At 39.0% G+C, this 19,409-nt stretch overlaps 1 long non-coding RNA gene across 1 annotated transcript; it reads right to left on the bottom strand.

Annotated features, from left to right (window-relative positions):
• Nucleotides 1-14,577: 14,577 nt before the first annotated feature.
• Nucleotides 14,578-16,889, bottom strand: LOC127312881 (uncharacterized). Its single transcript, XR_007858645.2, has 4 exons — nucleotides 16,722-16,889; nucleotides 16,503-16,626; nucleotides 15,770-15,834; nucleotides 14,578-14,793 (listed from the first exon to the last, which is right to left on the bottom strand). It is a non-coding gene; the product is annotated as an uncharacterized lncRNA (long non-coding RNA).
• Between the last annotated feature and the right edge of the window lie 2,520 nt (nucleotides 16,890-19,409).

Raw genomic sequence — 19,409 nt, 5'->3', positions numbered from 1 at the left:
GCCCGCAGCTAACCCTAACCCTTGGGTTGGCTTGTTCGCCGCCGGCCGCTACCGGCTCCGGCGCCTCCGGATGCTCCCTTTCATCGAAACGGCCTCCTCAACATCATCCACGCCGCCTCGTCGTTCTTCTTCGACCACCTCCGGAACCCCGCTCGTCTTGACCATGCGCTCGGCCACCGGTCGACCTCCCCGATGGTGCGGTGGTGCTGCTGCTGCCTCTTGGGCTGGCCGTGGCCTCTCTGTTTGGACGCCTCCGTCCCATTCTCACGTGAGCGACCTGGACGTCACGGCGGTGGTGTTGTTTGGGGGTGTATTGGTGGTGACATGGTACTGATGCTACGGTGCTGTGATGTTGCTATTGCTGCTGCTTGCGCTGCCTACTTCATCCTCGACGCCGGCCGAATGGCGTCGCGGGCGCAACCCCGACGTCAACTGTTGCACCTACTTCGCTACTGCAATTACTGTGAGCTCAATCTATGCCCTCTCTATACTGACATGACTATAATTTGGTTGCTATGTGCATGTGTGTGATGTGTATGAGCTACTGGTCATCTAGATGCACTGGTGCTTACAGTAGTCTAATAGAGACTGCTTAAAATTGTTGATCTATGGTACTGTGCAGTGCACAAGTTCGGATGATTTATTCACCCAGAGCAGGTGGGTTTTGCAGATATGCTATACCTGATGAAACTGAACTTTAGCACCTTAGTTCACGGAGCAAGAGTTTGTAGTTGCAAGATACTAAAGGATTAATCCTAGTTGCTAGTTGTTGCTGATGTATGATGGATTTACATGATAGTTTCCTTGTGTGCTTATTGACATACATAATATTAGTTTGCTTCCGAGGTAAATGATTAAGTGATGATCAGGTTATGAATATGCATGTTTGAACACTTTTTGGTATAGGCAAAGTGTTGATATGCATACTTTGGACATATATGCTGCTTATAATTATAAATGGTAACCCTATTTGATGGCTGGCTTGAGCTAGCGATGCTGTAATATATATCTTGGGATAAGAACATACATATGCTTGCCTATCCAGATTATTGGTGATTGTTTTCTAAAGTTAGTCATTACCATTTTATTCAGGGAAATTACTTTAGTTGTTATATAAAACTGAGCTCAATTGGAGCACAGCTAAAGTAAAGGATATTGTTGTTGTGTTTATGGTTTCAACTTATAATATCCATATAAATTGGTGGTCCTCATATTATCTTGTAGATGCTATTTGGTGTGTTATATGTGGATGAGAAGTGTTTAATTTTTAGCTAATGAGGATGATCTGATGGATTATCTGATCATGTTTAGTGTGGTACAACAAATAAATGTGTGTGTTGTACAAAGTGGATGCTTGGCCAGTTTACTGGACATGATTATTTGCTGGTTTCCTCTCATGGCCTAACTGCCCTCTCGGTCTATATTCAGGGTATGAGCTGCTGGTTCTACCAGGGATCACCAGCTCAGCTGGGTGATCAAGCTCCCCTCTCTGCTGCATATTTCTTGCTGTATATTACTGATAAGAATAGATGTTGAGCTTGATATCTTGGTCCAGCCTATGATGCAAAGGCTGAGGCACTTCCTTTTGATAAGAACAAATATACTATTTATGGTTTTATAAGATTCTCTGTGATGAACTGGGCATAGCACTTCTATGCCAGATCTGAGAGAAATCCATCTCTCATATCCTCCTAAACAGAGTCTAGTTGAAGGGTAGTTAGATGGGTTACTTGTATACTTCTATTACTTCCTCGATGATGTGTATGCAAATCTAAGAACAAATACTGTAAGATCTATCCTATGAGTTGCTACCTGCCTTGGTAGCTTGATCTTCTTGATGCTGAAATGAACCTCCCCTTGTGGCATGCCTTCCCCACTCTCTGCTTCTACTTCTTCCTAGTTACAACTGCTGATTCCAGTGGTTGATCTGGTGTTGTTCTAGTGGTTCAGCTAGTGTAGTTCTTGGTGTTCTTCATGTGCTGAGAAAGTTGTTGGCAGATTTGGGAAACATGAGATTCGGCTGGGAATGTTGTGTGTGCTAGAAAATCTTGCTGGTACAGGTGTTGTTTATGTAGGCTGGTACTTTGCATGTGAGGTTGACAACACACAGATGCATGGCATGCATGTAGCTGCTGGGTACATGGGCAAGTTTTAATGCACTAGATCCATTCCCCTTGTACAAGCCCGGGCTGATATTTGTAGCTGTCAAGTGACTTTTCTCTTTCTCCTCTTGCAAGCTACGGTGGGTTGATATTTATCCACCTTTGGTCTTTCTTTTGTGTACTACCAAGTGGAAACTACTTAAGCTGGGCTGCTACTATTACTGGACTATATTGTATGGATGCTTCTTAATTACATTAGTGGCTGGAATAACTCAAGTGGCATAATTATGTGTGCCTGTACTAAACAGATCAAGTGTGATTCAAGATTGATTAAGCTTTGCTTAATTATCAGTGGCTTATTAATATTTGGTTAGGGTCATATTGACTTTTCTATGTCAATAATGATCCATTTAAATGAACTAGTTGGTACCCCGCGTGTTGCAGCGGCCATTAGACATGAGTTTTTGTATGCAAAAAATAACATGAACATTCTATAAAAATAATGCTCATTTGAATATACAATTAAAATGCCCAAGCATATAGCTAATTAATTATTTGGCTTTGGTCACGCGTTGCTGTGGGAATCATACATGAAAAATATAGCTCCTTTCGAGAATAGTATATATATACATTTCCTTATACTACCACATGATTTCATCATTTATCTATGATTAATTTTAAACCGTCCATTTCTTGTGATAGTGCACTGCTTATCATTGTATTTTTAAATACAACAATTATTTTGCTTTCCACAAAAGAATTGATTTATACTGAAACTGTATGGGAATTTTATGCTCCTTAGACGGGTAAACAAAATTAGACCTCAGACAGTCTTTCACATCATGTGGCTGCTCCTTTTTCCACCTAATTTACAAACCGACGTATTCCATATATCAGTTGTATATGTATTTCTGAATTCACTACGTCACAAGTTACTTGAATGATGAGAATACATGCACCAGAAGGGATGGATGGTTGCAGACTGATAATCTATACGAAGTATTATCTTTCTGAACTTCCTTACCATCATATTGTTCCAGCTGACCTTTAAACAGTTTTGGACACCTGAAATTGATGTTGACGTACCATAGTAAATTTGAGAACATATTATAAGACTAAGCTCATGTACAGTTGTCTCTCTTCATGTACTTCAACCTGGTTTATTTCCTTGTTGTTACATAGTTCTGAAGGTGACGAAGCTCAAGAGCTCGTGCTGAGGAAATCTGGAAGCACTCATGTGTATGCACTCTGACGAACTGGGGGTTCAGGCAGCTTGAGAGCTGATGTCAAAGAATCAATCACTTTACACAATAGGAGATGGTTGTACACCACGGTGCTGCTTCTCTTTTTATTTGCTCTTTTGACTGTAACCTGCAACAGCAAAAAAAAAAAGGTTAAGAAAGAACCTGAATCAAGTCAGCTATGTTTTATTGATAGACGCACATTCATAACCCACCTTTATTTAATTTTTTGATGCACGGAGGGAGGGCAGTTCACACAGGAATTTTAGTACCAATCTTCAGGCAAACAAAAAGGATGAGAGGCAGATGGGATCATCGGATGTCAAAAACGCAGATCCGAGCAGGGATACGCTTTATTACTCCATGAAATAAGACAACTAATCTTGTTATCAGATATGTATTATCGAACATGAACTCTGCCGATCTATTGCAGTGGTGATTGTCAGCACCTAAGTCGGCGACACATAGCGATGCTGGCCAGAGAGATTCATGAGGCCTCGGTGAGTGAGAAGATGTCGGCTTATCACGGACGCGGCTGCAAAATGGCATATGTGGTTCCATTGTGCTCCATGTGAAACCAATGTGCTGCTTGTGGAAGCGTGGAGCTGTGACTGGCGTGTGATGGGGGGTTATATAATGTTTAGTGGAGCTGTAGACTATAAAGAGACGTACTGTGGGGATGGCAGCGGAGGAGACACATGGCTTAATGTTTGTGTTTTAATTGCCAGTTATAGGAGAGTTAAAAAGGGAAGCAAATGAAACCGACGGGAAAGGGAGAGTTGAATAATAAATTGGGCCTGTGTGAAATTGCATCAAGCGGCCGTGCTGGCTAGGCAGGGGGACTGCATATGCGTCGGTAGCTCGTGCGTTAACATGTAGAGAAATATTTAGTTACTGCTCTATAGGGTGGGTGGTGACCATAGATTTACTATCAAACGGATAGAAAGATTTGGAGTGACGTGGCTGCACCAAATTCAAGCTTGCAAACATTAAATGTATTTTAGTGGGGATGACTTTATAGATATTATAGATGTGTGGCTTCTAAATAGGAACTTGATTAGATTAGAGGGAAAATAAAAATGTTACCTTCTGTTGCCATTCCAATTGATCATAACTTGTTGCACAATATCCTAGTTGCCTATTTGATGCCTAATTTATCATTGCTGCCTCCAAGGGTACTATCTAGTAGTTCCTAAATCACAAATGTTGCCGAAGATGAATAATTCCCTCTAGTCACTTTTGGGGATTAGGACTGGTTCCTAATTTCCATTAATTGAGTTCCAATATTAAAATGCCTCATTTCATATGATGGCAACATTATAACCATAACCCAATATTTTCCCTTTTTCTTTGTTTTGTTTCTCTTATTGCAGGAAAAGAAGAATAAGAAATGTTGAGAAGATTTAGATTAGATTTAGAAATTTTTTTAGTTCCATTTTGTAATCTCATAGTTCTTGTGTAAATTATAATATTTCAATAAATGTTGTAATAATACTTATGTGAATTGTTATTAGTAATATTTGATTCTCATTCCTATTTGTTATTACTTCGTATTTTATATAATTTTTTAAAATTCAAATTCTTATTTGAGTTTTGTCTTTCATATACGAATTTGAATTCAGATTGTTTCCCCCAAAACATATAACTTCGCAAAGGTCATGTCGAAATTTATCACACTCACATCGATGACTAACTCGATTCCACCGATGCAAGAGAAACCTCGATCCCTTTGACAGTTTTAAACAACAGCGCGAAAATTCCCCAGATTTTCTATGCATGAATGCAATGCACACATCTGTTTCCTCTATTTTTGTAACCCCATTACCTGGGATATTACAGTCTCTACCCCTTAAACTAAACTTCGTACTCAAAGTTTGAACTCTCTCACGTTTCCGGAGTGTGGATCTGACTTGTGCAGACTACGACTTCTCTAGAACTCTGTGGTGATCTCACTAGATATAATTGAATATATCCCTTGTCCAGATTCTTTCTGGAATCCATTAGGGTTTGTCTCTGAACCATGGCTTCTTACTTTAATTCCATGATTTCTATCAATATTATAATCTTGTTTCTTTCTCATTGAAGATTCAATGATTGGGACTTCTTCTTGTCCTGACAGTCTTAATTGAGGACTAGTTGGATAACATTCTCCTAATTGATAAAATAGGTCTTTGTTTTCCCTTACTACCAAAACTGCAATAATGGTACTTGGTAAGGTACTTATCATAGAAATGGTCGTGATGGTTTATTTCCCTAAGAATGGATTAGACTCATTTAGTCCATCCAATCATGGTTTATAGTTGATACCTATAACTATTTTGGGTTATTTAGGTTCCATGAAAGGAATCATTCTATTAGTCTGTGGTTCTGGTATGGTCAATCTCCTTCGGTCTTTGGCCTTCTTGAGCTGTATTTGGTCTATGGTATTTTCTTCGTCCAACTTCTTTATGCTTAACTTACTTGAGCTTTCGTACTTCTGAGTAAATACTACTCACTTTCTCAAGTTATAGTCCACTTCTTACTTCCTCGAGGTATAAACCTCGGCTTCTGGTCTGACATACTTCTGAAAGTAGTATCAACAATCTTATGAAAATAAGATCGAACTTCCTCTCAGTTCAGACCTTCTTCATCTATCTAGCTCAAAATATTGAGTCATTGTACATCCAACTCAATCATTACTCTACCCCTTAGAGTTTTCTTATGGTCTTCAACTTCTTTTCTTCCAACCATTGGACTCATGGTTAGAATATTGGTCTAGTCCTAACTTATGGTTTGTACTTCTTCTAAGATCTCGCGAAGAATATTTGTGGTGTATCCACTCAATTGTGGACATCCAATGTGAATCCTTCGACTCTATGATTATAGGTCATTGTTATTTGGCTGACAAAATTTTATTTGTTTACAACTTCTTGGTACAGATAATCCAATTATGGACTACTTGATACCAATTGTGGCTATTTGTTATCTAAAAATGGATTCTATTATAGGTTCTTATCAACTGGACGAGACATCTTCTACTTTATCTCGCAGTATTGATCCTATACCAATTGTGATCTTCTGATATCAACTATGGTCTTCTTATATCTGCTATGGTTTCATAGGTCATCTACCTTTCTTCAGGGTTTATTTTGCAAGAAAACCACTATGAATATAGTATCCAAAGTGATTTCTCATGCATTCCCTCTTCTAGGTTGACTATGGATCTGATTAAGCTTCACCATAATCACCAGATTTCTCACCTTCATGCTTCTTCCGTACTAAAGTACTCCTCTGTTGAGGCAAAGCATGAGTTTTGATTGGTACTATCTTCAGAGTATTGTGGTTACTTCCCACAACTTTGCTTCCTTTCTCTGATGAACCTTCATCTTGTCTTCGGAATCTTCCAGAATTCGTCGCTTCCTCACACGAATACTATTACCCTCTAGATCTATAGCATCAAGTAAGAACTTGATATTGCAACATGCATTTTCATATCGAAGTCAAACTTCATGTATGGATCTAGTCAAACAATGAAAATCCAATTAAAATCCAAGAAGATTCAGCTTTGTGCTTATAATACACATCATCATAAGCCTGAATAATGATAATTGAGTAAGACATCTCTAAACATCAGGCTCTGATGTGTAGTATATAACACCACATAAGATCGGTTTATATCGTGATACTTAGCACGAATATGTGGGTTTCTACTATTTATCTCAACATTTACCGTAATTGCACATTTGCAATGTGATAAACTTGAAACAAAGTGGCCTAGGATAGTTAAAGTTAACCTAGTTTTGTTTGGAAGTACTAACAAAGTATTATACCATATATAAGTGCTGTTGAGGATTATTTTGTATTATACCACTAGTTCTAATATGGTTACTATGAATACATATTTATTAGGATATATTTCCTATACTTTCAAGTGTTTCTACTATAGACCTGTGGTCATGATGTGTTTGGCACACTTCCCATGGTTTTGGAACACAATTCTTGCACTATTGTTTAACACTTGGCTTCTTATTGTACTCTTCCTAAATATTTATGATATTCTAGTCCATCACATAACGATACTCAGGTGAATCATATATGATTTCTATCTCTACCATGTAAGTAGGCATATTTAATTCCTATCTCTCTTCCTTACCTCCCATGATTGACTCATCATGGTCTATACTACTTCATATGACTCATAGTTATCACTTACTATCCATTGTTTCACAATTTTGGATAGATTTTACTTTCACATTACTTGTATTGGTTTACACCTTCTAATAGGATATCATGCTTATCTTGGTCACTTAATATTACTCCTATTACAGTTCTGGATAATTTTTACTTAACCATAACATGTGTTGGTACACATCTTCCAATAGGATATCTTCCTTATGGTTGTATCCTCTCTTTGGACTACCATGTATTGTATACCAACTGTGATCTACTCATCTATTGTTTTAAGGACTTAATTGTGTACTACAAATTTGGGATTAGCTAACTACTTTATTTTATCTTGGTAAGCTAGGTAAGAAATGTTGACTCAAGTGTGTCAGGATTATTCTCAAGTGAATATCCATCTCAAGTCATAAGAAGTATTTGGTTTATCTAAAACAACTTCCTATAGACACTACCAATTCTATAGGTCTCCTTTAAAGGGTTTTAATCCTAAGGTCAAAGCATTTGCTCTGATACCAACTGTGGTGACCCGGCATACCACTGCATGGTGTAGTATGCAAGTCTGATATAACACCAATGAAATACCGTTCCACTAGTATTATATCGCTCAGAGTGGTACAACAGAAACATATGCGGGTCCAAGGCATGTCTATAGAATTACATACAGACTCTGTTACACAAGATCAGCACAGCCTCCTACTTTACAATGAGGTAAAACTACAAATAAACTCCAGAAGAACGACTCGTAGTCTAATCCTACCACGAACTCTATTTGAAGAGTAATTAACTAGCTATAGAGGCTATGACTAGATTCTAGCTAAATAGGAGCTAGGTTTAGGAAGCTAGTTCCCTTCTACTACTTAATTTAGGTTTTCTCCATGGTAGTTGTGGTGTTTGACTCTTCCGGCAGGTTCCTGTCCCCTTGAAGTATTTGTAGAATCCTCGGTCTTTGAGTTGCACGGTAGATCCTCCTTCGATGCCTCCATATCTAAGCAGGGGATTTAAGAGTGGGATGAGTACGAGCGTACTCAACAAGTTCATTATAGGAAAGAGGTGTTTAATGCACTAGCTACAGCATTAGACCAGAAAGTCTAATACCAATGCAGGTTTTCATAACCATTTCTTCAAAAGGTTGCTTTTATTCAGAAGAACTATGTCCGTCAGCCTTCACCGGTTTACTAGAACTTCATGGAGCTCCTTTCCGGCCGCGTTCGCAGTTCCATATCCCGGAACAGGGAGTGACAGGTCACGGTTCATTACACTCTGCAGAGGTGTGTTGCTTTACCCATAAGAGATCTTAACCTTGGTGCCAACCGGGTGATCTTCCCGTCCACACTTCCTATGGTGTGAGGCCCGGTATAAGGTCATAGCCAATCATATTCCTCCTCTACCTCATACACCCACCCGTTGTTGCAAACCCCGACCCTGGGTCCTCGCCGGTCCTCTTACTCCAATTAAGGATGGACCCCGACCACGACAACAGTTCAGGTCTCTACCATGAACTCCTTCGCCGGCAGCTGCAACCCATCATAGACCGCAATAACCGTGGGGACTTCATCGGGACCCCCACCCTACCACTTGTCCTCTCTTGGATCAAGGGTACCACTTGTCCTCTCTTGGATCAAGGGTCTACGGTAAAGCGCATCCATTGATGTACAAGAGGTGGAAATACAATTGACTATTCCGTCCCACTCCAGATCTTATGGTTAACAGGGGTATTACGGCACAAGAATCACTGGACGACATTTGTTGTTTAATCCAAGATGGATATAAACCCTTGCAATGGAACCTCCACCATATCAACACAATCCATGGTTCCATTGCCCACCACATAGTCATATTCATAGTTATGAAAATAGTGGTTTTGTTTTTTATGCAATAGTGATAAAGATAGTACTTTGCAAGTAATTTGGTAAAAATACTCAAATGACATGAGCAAGTGATGAACTTGCCTTTCTTGACTGCAAGATTATGCAGGCAAGGTCTTCTATACGCAATAACTCCAAATTCTGAAATAGCATCATCGTCCGGTAAGGACGATGTTTAAAAGATTGGCAAGGATGCAATAATGCATAAGTATGAGATGCAATCGCTCTAAGCGTGACCTAACCCCGATGATTTAGTATTAGTAAGTTGTTATGATTTCTTTAAGATGCGTTGCACTTTTAGAGTGGATTCACAAACAAGAATCTTATTAGAGTTGTGTTTAGCTTGGTATAGAAATTGGAAATGAATACTATCCAATCAAGGATAAACACTTAAATTCTACACATAGCCAAGGCTATGGCTTAGGTATATGGTGTATAGAATTTATCATATAAGAGGACAATATTAGTGAGTGGTATCAATTTAGTTGAATTGAATTAGAGATGGCTAATGATTATTAGGTTTGTCATCATGCTTCTAATAGTACAATATTGGTTGATATAACTAACAAGCTATGTACAAACTTCTAATATAAGGTTAAATTGGTATTGTAGGATGAATATTTACCTAAGCAATACAACTAACATATGGTTTAATGTCTACCTCATATTTAAGGTTCAATCCTGAAGGTTGTACTTGTAAGTATCAAACATGGTAATGCAAAGTAAGTCAAACGATTCTATTTGGCTCAAACATGTGTAAGAGTATGACCTAAATTAAGTGTTGTTAAAGTTTTTGTGTCTTTAGATGTGAGTGTAAACTCATAATATTGTTTTTATTTTACAATTTTAAGTGATAGTAACTTATTTATTTTTTTAGGTATAAAGAACTTAATGTTAGGGCTTTAGGAATTCCCTAAAGGGTTAAATTGATGTGGATTTAATGAACTACCTTAAGTTAAAGAAAATATTCATTAAAGATGTATGAGTTAGTACTGGAATATAATTTAGAATTGGTTACAATTTATTAGATTATGGCATTTTTATATGGTTATTATGAGTTAAAAATCAAAAGGCTGAGTTTTATTTATTAAATCATGTTTAACCCTTAAACATATTTATTACATGATCAATGTTGAACATTTAGACATTTCCATTTTACTTTTCTTTCTTATAAAAATATTTTCCTAGGAATTTTAAAGTACCTAGAATTGAATTTAGGTCCTTAATATTTTAATATAATAATTAACTTTATTTAAAACGATATCAATATTAGTTTGTGAATGAATAATGTACCTAACAATTTTTTTTAGATTTGATAATAACTTAGGTTTACTGTTAAGTATTTTTAATGTATAAAATAGGATGCACTAATATAAGAATATGCTACATATTCTAAGTGGGTTAGGGACACACGTACATAATGGGTGGCTAAAAGTTAATTGGATCAACTAGTATTCACGTACAAATACTAGACTAGTTTATTGGGCTGAAGCTAATTAGGCTTAGTTTTATAGGTACACGGGCACGCACATGGTTCGGTAGCTGTGTTGGGCTCGACTCATCCCCTTAGCCCCTCGTTCTTCAAATTCTCAGTCGCTCCAGGCACGCACATGACTCGCGTGATTTCCCCTCTCGCCCTCAATCTGGCCGCCGCCTCGTGCCGCTCCGGCCGTCGCCGGCCATGCCCGCCGTCGTCGGCCGCATCCGTCGTTGCCGACTGGCATCCCAGCTCCTCTTCCTCAGAGTCGCCACATTGCTCACGCGCGCCCGCAGCTAACCCTAACCCTTGGGTTGGCTTGTTCGCCGCCGGCCGCTACCGGCTCCGGCGCCTCCGGATGCTCCCTTTCATCGAAACAGCCTCCTCAACATCATCCACGCCGCCTCGTCGTTCTTCTTCGACCACCTCCGGAACCCCGCTCGTCTTGACCATGCGCTCGGCCACCGGTCGACCTCCCCGATGGTGCGGTGGTGCTGCTGTTGCCTCTTGGGCTGGCCGTGGCCTCTCTGTTTGGACGCCTCCGTCCCATTCTCACGTGAGCGACCTGGACGTCACGGCGGTGGTGTTGTTTGGGGGTGTATTGGTGGTGACATGGTACTGATGCTACGGTGCTGTGATGTTGCTATTGCTGCTGCTTGCGCTGCCTACTTCGTCCTCGACGCCGGCCGAATGGCGTCGCGGGCGCAACCCCGACGTCAACTGTTGCACCTACTTCGCTACTGCAATTACTGTGAGCTCAATCTCTGCCCTCTCTATACTGACATGACTATAATTTGGTTGCTATGTGCATGTGTGTGATGTGTATGAGCTACTGGTCATCTAGATGCACTGGTGCTTACAGTAGTCTAATAGAGACTGCTTAAAATTGTTGATCTATGGTACTGTGCAGTGCACAAGTTCGGATGATTTATTCACCCAGAGCAGGTGGGTTTTGCAGATATGCTATACCTGATGAAACTGAACTTTAGCACCTCAGTTCACGGAGCAAGAGTTTGTAGTTGCAAGATACTAAAGGATTAATCCTAGTTGCTAGTTGTTGCTGATGTATGATGGATTTACAGGATAGTTTCCTTGTGTGCTTATAATACATAATATTAGTTTGCTTCCGAGGTAAATGATTAAGTGATGATCAGGTTATGAATATGCATGTTTGAACACTTTTTGGTATAGGCAAAGTGTTGATATGCATACTTTGGACATATATGCTGCTTATAATTATAAATGGTTACCCTATTTGATGGCTGGCTTGAGCTAGCGATGTTGTAATATATATCTTGGGATAAGAACATACATATGCTTGCCTATCCAGATTATTGGTGATTGTTTTCTAAAGTTGGTCATTACCATTTTATTCAGGGAAATTACTTTAGTTGTTATATAAAACTGAGCTCAATTGGAGCACAGCTAAAGTAAAGGATATTGTTGTTGTGTTTATGGTTTCAACTTATAATATCCATATAAATTGGTGGTCCTCATATTATCTTGTAGATGCTATTTGGTGTGTTATATGTGGATGAGAAGTGTTTAATTTTTAGCTAATGAGGATGATCTGATGGATTATCTGATCATGTTTAGTGTGGTACAACAAATAAATGTGTGTGTTGTACAAAGTGGATGCTTGGCAGTTCTTGGACATGATTATTTGCTGGTTTCCTCTCATGGCCTAACTGCCCTCTCGGTCTATATTCAGGGTATGAGCTGTTGGTTCTACCAGGGATCACCAGCACTGGGTGATCAAGCTCCCCTCTCTCGCATATTTCTTGCTGTATATTACTGATAAGAATAGATGTTGAGCTTGATATCTTGGTCCAGCCTATGATGCAAAGGCTGAGGCACTTCCTTTTGATAAGAACAAATATACTATTTATGGTTTTATAAGATTCTCTGTGATGAACTGGGCATAGCACTTCTATGCCAGATCTGAGAGAAATCCATCTCTCATATCCTCCTAGACAGAGTCTAGTTGAAGGGTAGTTAGATGGGTTACTTGTATACTTCTATTACTTCCTCGATGATGTGTATGCAAATCTAAGAACAAATACTGTAAGATCTATCCTATGAGTTGCTACCTGCCTTGGTAGCTTGATCTTCTTGATGCTGAAATGAACCTCCCCTTGTGGCATGCCTTCCCCACTCTCTGCTTCTACTTCTTCCTAGTTACAACTGCTGATTCCAGTGGTTGATCTGGTGTTGTTCTAGTGGTTCAGCTAGTGTAGTTCTTGGTGTTCTTCATGTGCTGAGAAAGTTGTTGGCAGATTTGGGAAACATGAGATTCGGCTGGGAATGTTGTGTGTGCTAGAAAATCTTGCTGGTACAGGTGTTGTTTATGTAGGCTGGTACTTTGCATGTGAGGTTGACAACACACAGATGCATGGCATGCGTGTAGCTGCTGGGTACATGGGCAAGTTTTAATGCACTAGATCCATTCCCCTTGTACAAGCCCGGGCTGATATTTGTAGCTGTCAAGTGACTTTTCTCTTTCTCCTCTTGCAAGCTACGGTGGGTTGATATTTATCCACCTTTGGTCTTTCTTTTGTGTACTACCAAGTGGAAACTACTTAAGCTGGGCTGCTACTATTACTGGACTATATTGTATGGATGCTTCTTAATTACATTAGTGGCTGGAATAACTCAAGTGGCATAATTATGTGTGCCTGTACTAAACAGATCAAGTGTGATTCAAGATTGATTAAGCTTTGCTTAATTATCAGTGGCTTATTAATATTTGGTTAGGGTCATATTGACTTTTCTATGTCAATAATGATCCATTTAAATGAATGTGTGGCTTCTAAATAGGAACTTGATTAGATTAGAGGGAAAATAAAAATGTTGCCTTCTGTTGCCATTCCAATTGATCATAACTTGTTGCACAATATCCCTGGTTGCCTATTTGATACCTAATTTATCATTGCTGCCTCCAAGGGTACTATCTAGTAGTTCCTAAATCACAAATGTTGCCGAAGATGAATAATTCCCTCTAGTCACTTTTGGGGATTAGGACTGGTTCCTAATTTCCATTAATTGAGTTCCAATATTAAAACGCCTCATTTCATATGATGGCAACATTATAACCATAACCCAATATTTTCCCTTTTTCTTTGTTTTGTTTCTCTTATTGCAGGAAAAGAAGAATAAGAAATGTTGAGAAGATTTAGATTAGATTTAGAAATTCTTTTAGTTCCATTTTGTAATCTCATAGTTCTTGTGTAAATTATAATATTTCAATAAATGTTGTAATAATACTTATGTGAATTGTTATTAGTAATATTTGATTCTCATTCCTATTTGTTATTACTTCGTATTTTATATAATTGTTTAAAATTCAAATTCTTATTTGAGTTTTGTCTTTCATATACGAATTTGAATTCAGATTGTTTCCCCCAAAACATATAACTTCGCAAAGGTCATGTCGAAATTTATCACACTCACATCGATGACTAACTCGATTCCACCGATGGAAGAGAAACCTCGATCCCTTTGACAGTTTTAAACAACAGCGCGAAAATTCCCCAGATTTTCTATGCATGAATGCAATGCACACATCTGTTTCCTCTATTTTTGTAACCCCATTACCTGGGATATTACAGAAACTCCATACCAATGGATTACTTGAATCACTTGTGTAGCGACCTCACCTTTTTAGGGTGCCGATCTCTGTGCATATCTGTGCTAGTCCCTGGATCAATCGCTAGCACACACAGTACAAGATGTAATACCAAGAAACAAAGGTCTTTATTACATCGTATGATCCAGAATTTTCATAAAGGATTTACAAATTGCATAGCACAAGGCTAGCATCTCATCAGAGTTTCACAACGAATAAACATAGACACCATGGAGTCCTTCGTCTTCATGTGCCACAGGCGAGCATGCTGAGGTTAGACTCGTAACCCTAACCATCATAACTCATTCGTCTTTCAAAACATCTGCAACATGAAAAGTTACAGCCACGAATGGTCAATACTTTGAATGTATTGGCAAGATAACACTATGGTGGACTCAAATGGCAACCTAACACTTAAGTGTACATTTGGCTGGTAGAGCTCAGGTATGATTTGCATAAAGCCAGTTTTCTCCTATCAATTATCAAATCATTTTCTTTCATACTAATTAAGCGGTACCATTGATAGAAATCAATGAACCTGGAAACCACCGGTAAATCCCCGGTGAATCCTCCTACCCTTGTTCACCCATCAAATTTTAATTTAAGAAGTTGGGATGAGGAGATTTTCGAACAGGATCCTTGTCAGTTCGCTCAAATTGTCCGTAACCGGGGACACGGCTAAGTACTTAGATTTAACACTCTGCAGAGGTTGTACAAATTTACCCACATGACCTAGTCTGCTCTTCTTCCATGATGCACATTTTGCTCAAATGGACAGATGTTGACTAGGACGAGACTTTTCCGAAGTAATCCTCCAGACCATCCTCTACGGACCCGTACCAACCTACAATCCCCTACATCATCTGTCACGTAGGATCCGGGTTCTCACAACATACTCCGTCAAGCCAGAGCCCATATAGCATGTGGTTGTACGGTAAGCTAATGAGCAAGGTTGTCTACAATCTCTTTAATCCTGGGTGACTTTCCGCAAATGTGTACTCACACCAGGGTATCGCCGTTGACAGGGCCCCCTGATGCAGCCACCCGCTCCAAAGCTCCACCATTCACCCAGGTAGTTCATTAAACTTAGTTGTTTTTCCTTAACCACTAGAAAAACATTTTCATGGCATAGCTAAGCATCCTACTAAGTTTAATGGCGACAAAAGATACAAGTCAAGATCAAGTACCTATTCTACTAGGTGTGAATAGCAAAGCATATAATCCTATACATGCATACTACAAAAATTACTACAGTGCATATGTAAAACTGGGACATATGTGATTGGTGTGTCACTTGCCTTGGTGAGATGAGGAGTTGGAACACTCTTCGCAGAAACACTCGTTCAATCAGCACAAGCACAATCTACAAATAAAATTTTCACTCCATAAACACATAGCAACACATAGACAATCACAAATGGAATATGGATGCAATATGTGGCTTAAACTTGAACAACACACTTAATATGTTCTCTGTTTTTCAACTATATGCATGATGCCATGGCAAAATTTTAGCGTTAAAATAATAGTTGAAAATATTTTCTAACACTAGAAATTGATTTAACGCTAAAGGAACACTACAAAGGAATTATATTTGGTCACGTTTTTCTTGGTATAATGCTACTGTACAGAGGATTTCATTTCCTGTTAATAGCAATAAGGAAACACTCAAAATATTTTGTAGAATAAATTCTCATGGTCAAAATAATAAATTGAGTTTCTGGAAAACTGGTAAATAAACATGATGCATAATTCGAATTTTATTGTCTTAACAAATTCTATTCGGTTTTATGAGTTCGTAGATATCTTATGTATCTGATTTGGGTCTGTGGTTCAAAAGATATGGACTATCAAAGTTTCTATACTAATCTGTCCATTTGACGTAAAAGCTGAATTAGCAAACAACTAGGACTCGTCTTGTGTATCTGTTGAAGTGTGACGGTTCAGATGAAAAACTATACTATCTGAATACATCCGACCAGATCGTGCATGAAATCCAAGTGAGTAAACTGCAAGGGGATCGATGCTCACCAACAGGATGTTACAGAAAGATTGCAAAGTAGTAGTCTGTGGTAGTAGCAGGCCTGATGGAGACAGTATCAACCGTGTAGACTCCACCGAGCGAGAAGGCGCTTCTCAGGATTGGGACGGATGGCTACAAAATCGATTCCAATCAAGGAGTCAGGGATGTGAGCACGGCCAAGGTAAGATGAAAGGAAAAAAATATTGGGGCCTGGTTCCCATATAAACCTTGTCGCAGTCGTCGGAAAACGCAGCCGCAGTTGAACTTCGGCCAAGAACTGCATGTATCCAAGGTCAGCGTTGAGGCGCTATTTGGTGGAGATACTAAGAGGAGCGAGGGAGGCTTGGGCGCAGCTTATAAAGAATGTAGCGATCCAGGTGACGGGACTTCGATGGGGACTAGACACCCGTTTCGGCTCCTACGTCCGAGTGATTTAGGTGCACTAAAGTGGGGTTTTAATGCCCTGCATTGAACCATGGATGAATGAGGAGTAACTTTCGTATTTAGGGTGTGATGTTTCGGTGTCAAGAATCGATGGAACCGTGAGCAGAAGGTGCAGCCATGGTGTACGTTCAGATCAGTTTCTGAACGTGAGTGTCCAAGTGGAAGACGACCGATTCAGTTTCTTTTAGGCTGGGTTGGATCGTTTTAGTCTACATGGGCTAAAAAGGCTGAGTCGGCCCAGGTTAGTCTGGTTCATCATTTTTTTTTACTGTTTTGTTTATTTGGAAAAATCCTTTGGTAAAAAAAAGGCCAAACTTTGGCATAAAAAACAAATAAAATATATGTGGATTTCTTATGAATAATATTATGGAACCACTTGTAGTTTGAAATAATTTTGATAAACTCAAAATTTGGCATACATGCCTATAAGGCTTTATTTGCATTACTTCAGGTTTAAGGTTTATTTATGAATTTCAAATTCATTCATATTTTTCCTAAGGAATGCAAAGATGGCATGATGCTTATGAATGCAATGCATGCATTTTGAAAACTCCATTTTTGGACGATTTTTTTATAGAAAGTTTTAGTTTCTTGTAAATTTTTCAACCAAGACAAACAAACAAGCTTAGATTTTATTTTTATTTCACATTCCAAAATTTAGAAAATTTTGGGATGTGACAACTTGACTTTGAGTCACTTGATAGATGCGAAGCATGTCTAATGGGAAAAATGACTAAGACTCTATTTTCTGGTATGATGGAGCGAGCTACAGACTTATTGGAAATCATACATACCGATGTGTGCGGACCAATGAGTGTAGCATCGCGCGGTGGTTATCGTTATGTTCTAACCTTCACAGATGATCTGAGTAGATATGGGTATATCTATTTCATGAAACATAAATCCGAAACTTTCGAGAAGTTTAAGGAATTTCAAAGTGAAGTAGAAAATCAACGTAACAAGAAGATTAAATTTCTACGATCTGATCGCGGAGGTGAATATCTGAGTTATGAGTTTGGCATGCATTTAAATAAATGCGGAATACTTTCACAATTGACACCGCCGGGAACACCACAACGAAACGGTGTGTCCGAACGTCGTAATCGAACTCTCTTAGATATGGTTCGTTCTATGATGTCTCTTACTGATTTGCCGTTATCATTTTGGAGTTATGCATTAGAGACAACCGCATTCACTTTAAATAGAGCACCATTAAAATCCGTTGAAACGACACCGTATGAATTATGGTTTCATAAGAAACCTAAGCTGTCGTTCCTTAAAGTTTGGGGTTGCGAAGCCTATGTAAAGAAGTTACAACCGGACAAGCTAGAACCCAAAGCGGAGAAATGCATCTTCATAGGATACCCTAAGGAAACTATAGGGTATACTTTCTATCACAGATCCGAAGGCAAAATCTTTGTTGCTAAGAACGGAACCTTTCTTGAGAAAGAATTTCTCACTAAAGAAGTGACTGAAAGAAAAGTAGAACTCGATGAGATTTATGAATCTTTACTCGTTGATCAGAGTAGTGCAGTACCGGAAGTTGTTCCTGTACCGTCTGCACCGACAACAGATGAAGCTAATGATAATGATCATGAAACTTCGAACGAGGAAGCTACTGAACCTCGCAGATCGACAAGGGAACGTACCACTCCTGATTGGTATGATCCTTGTCTAAATGTCATGATTGTATACAACAATGATGAAGACCCTGCGACGTATGAAGAAGCGATGATGAGCCCAGATTCCAACAAATGGCAAGAAGCCATGAAATCCGAAATGGGATCCATGTATGATAACAAAGTATGGACTTTGGTAGACTTACCTGATAGCCGCAAGGCTGTCGAGAATAAATGGATCTTCAAGAGAAAAACAGATGCTGATGGTAATATTACTATCTATAAAGCTCGACTTGTCGCAAAGGGTTTCCGACAAATTCAAGGAGTTGACTACGATGAGACTTTCTCACCTGTAGCGAAGCTAAAATCTGTGAGGATTTTGTTAGCAATAGCTGCATTTTTCGATTATGAGATTTGGCAGATGGATGTCAAAACGGCGTTCCTTAATGGAGACATTGAGGAAGAGTTGTATATGGTACAACCCAAAGGTTTTGTCGATCCTAAAAATGCTGACAAAGTATGCAAACTTCAGCGTTCAATTTATGGACTGAAGCAAGCATCGAGAAGTTGGAACCGACGCTTTGATAAGGTGATCAAAGACTTCGGGTTTATACAGTGTCACGGAGAGGCCTGTATTTACAAGAAAGTGAGTGGGAGCTCTGTAGCATTCCTGATATTATATGTGGATGACATATTATTGATTGGGAATAATATAGAGCTATTGAGCAGTGTAAAAGGTTATTTGAATAATAGTTTTTCAATGAAAGACCTTGGTGAAGCATCGTATATATTAGGCATCAAGATTTATAGAGATAGATCAAGATGCCTAATAGGGCTATCACAGAGTACATA

Source organism: Lolium perenne, chromosome 7 (assembly GCF_019359855.2).
Source record: "Lolium perenne isolate Kyuss_39 chromosome 7, Kyuss_2.0, whole genome shotgun sequence".
NCBI lineage: Eukaryota > Viridiplantae > Streptophyta > Magnoliopsida > Poales > Poaceae > Lolium > Lolium perenne.
Note: the sequence above shows the minus strand (reverse complement) of the source record. Positions and strands in the feature narration are given on the sequence as shown.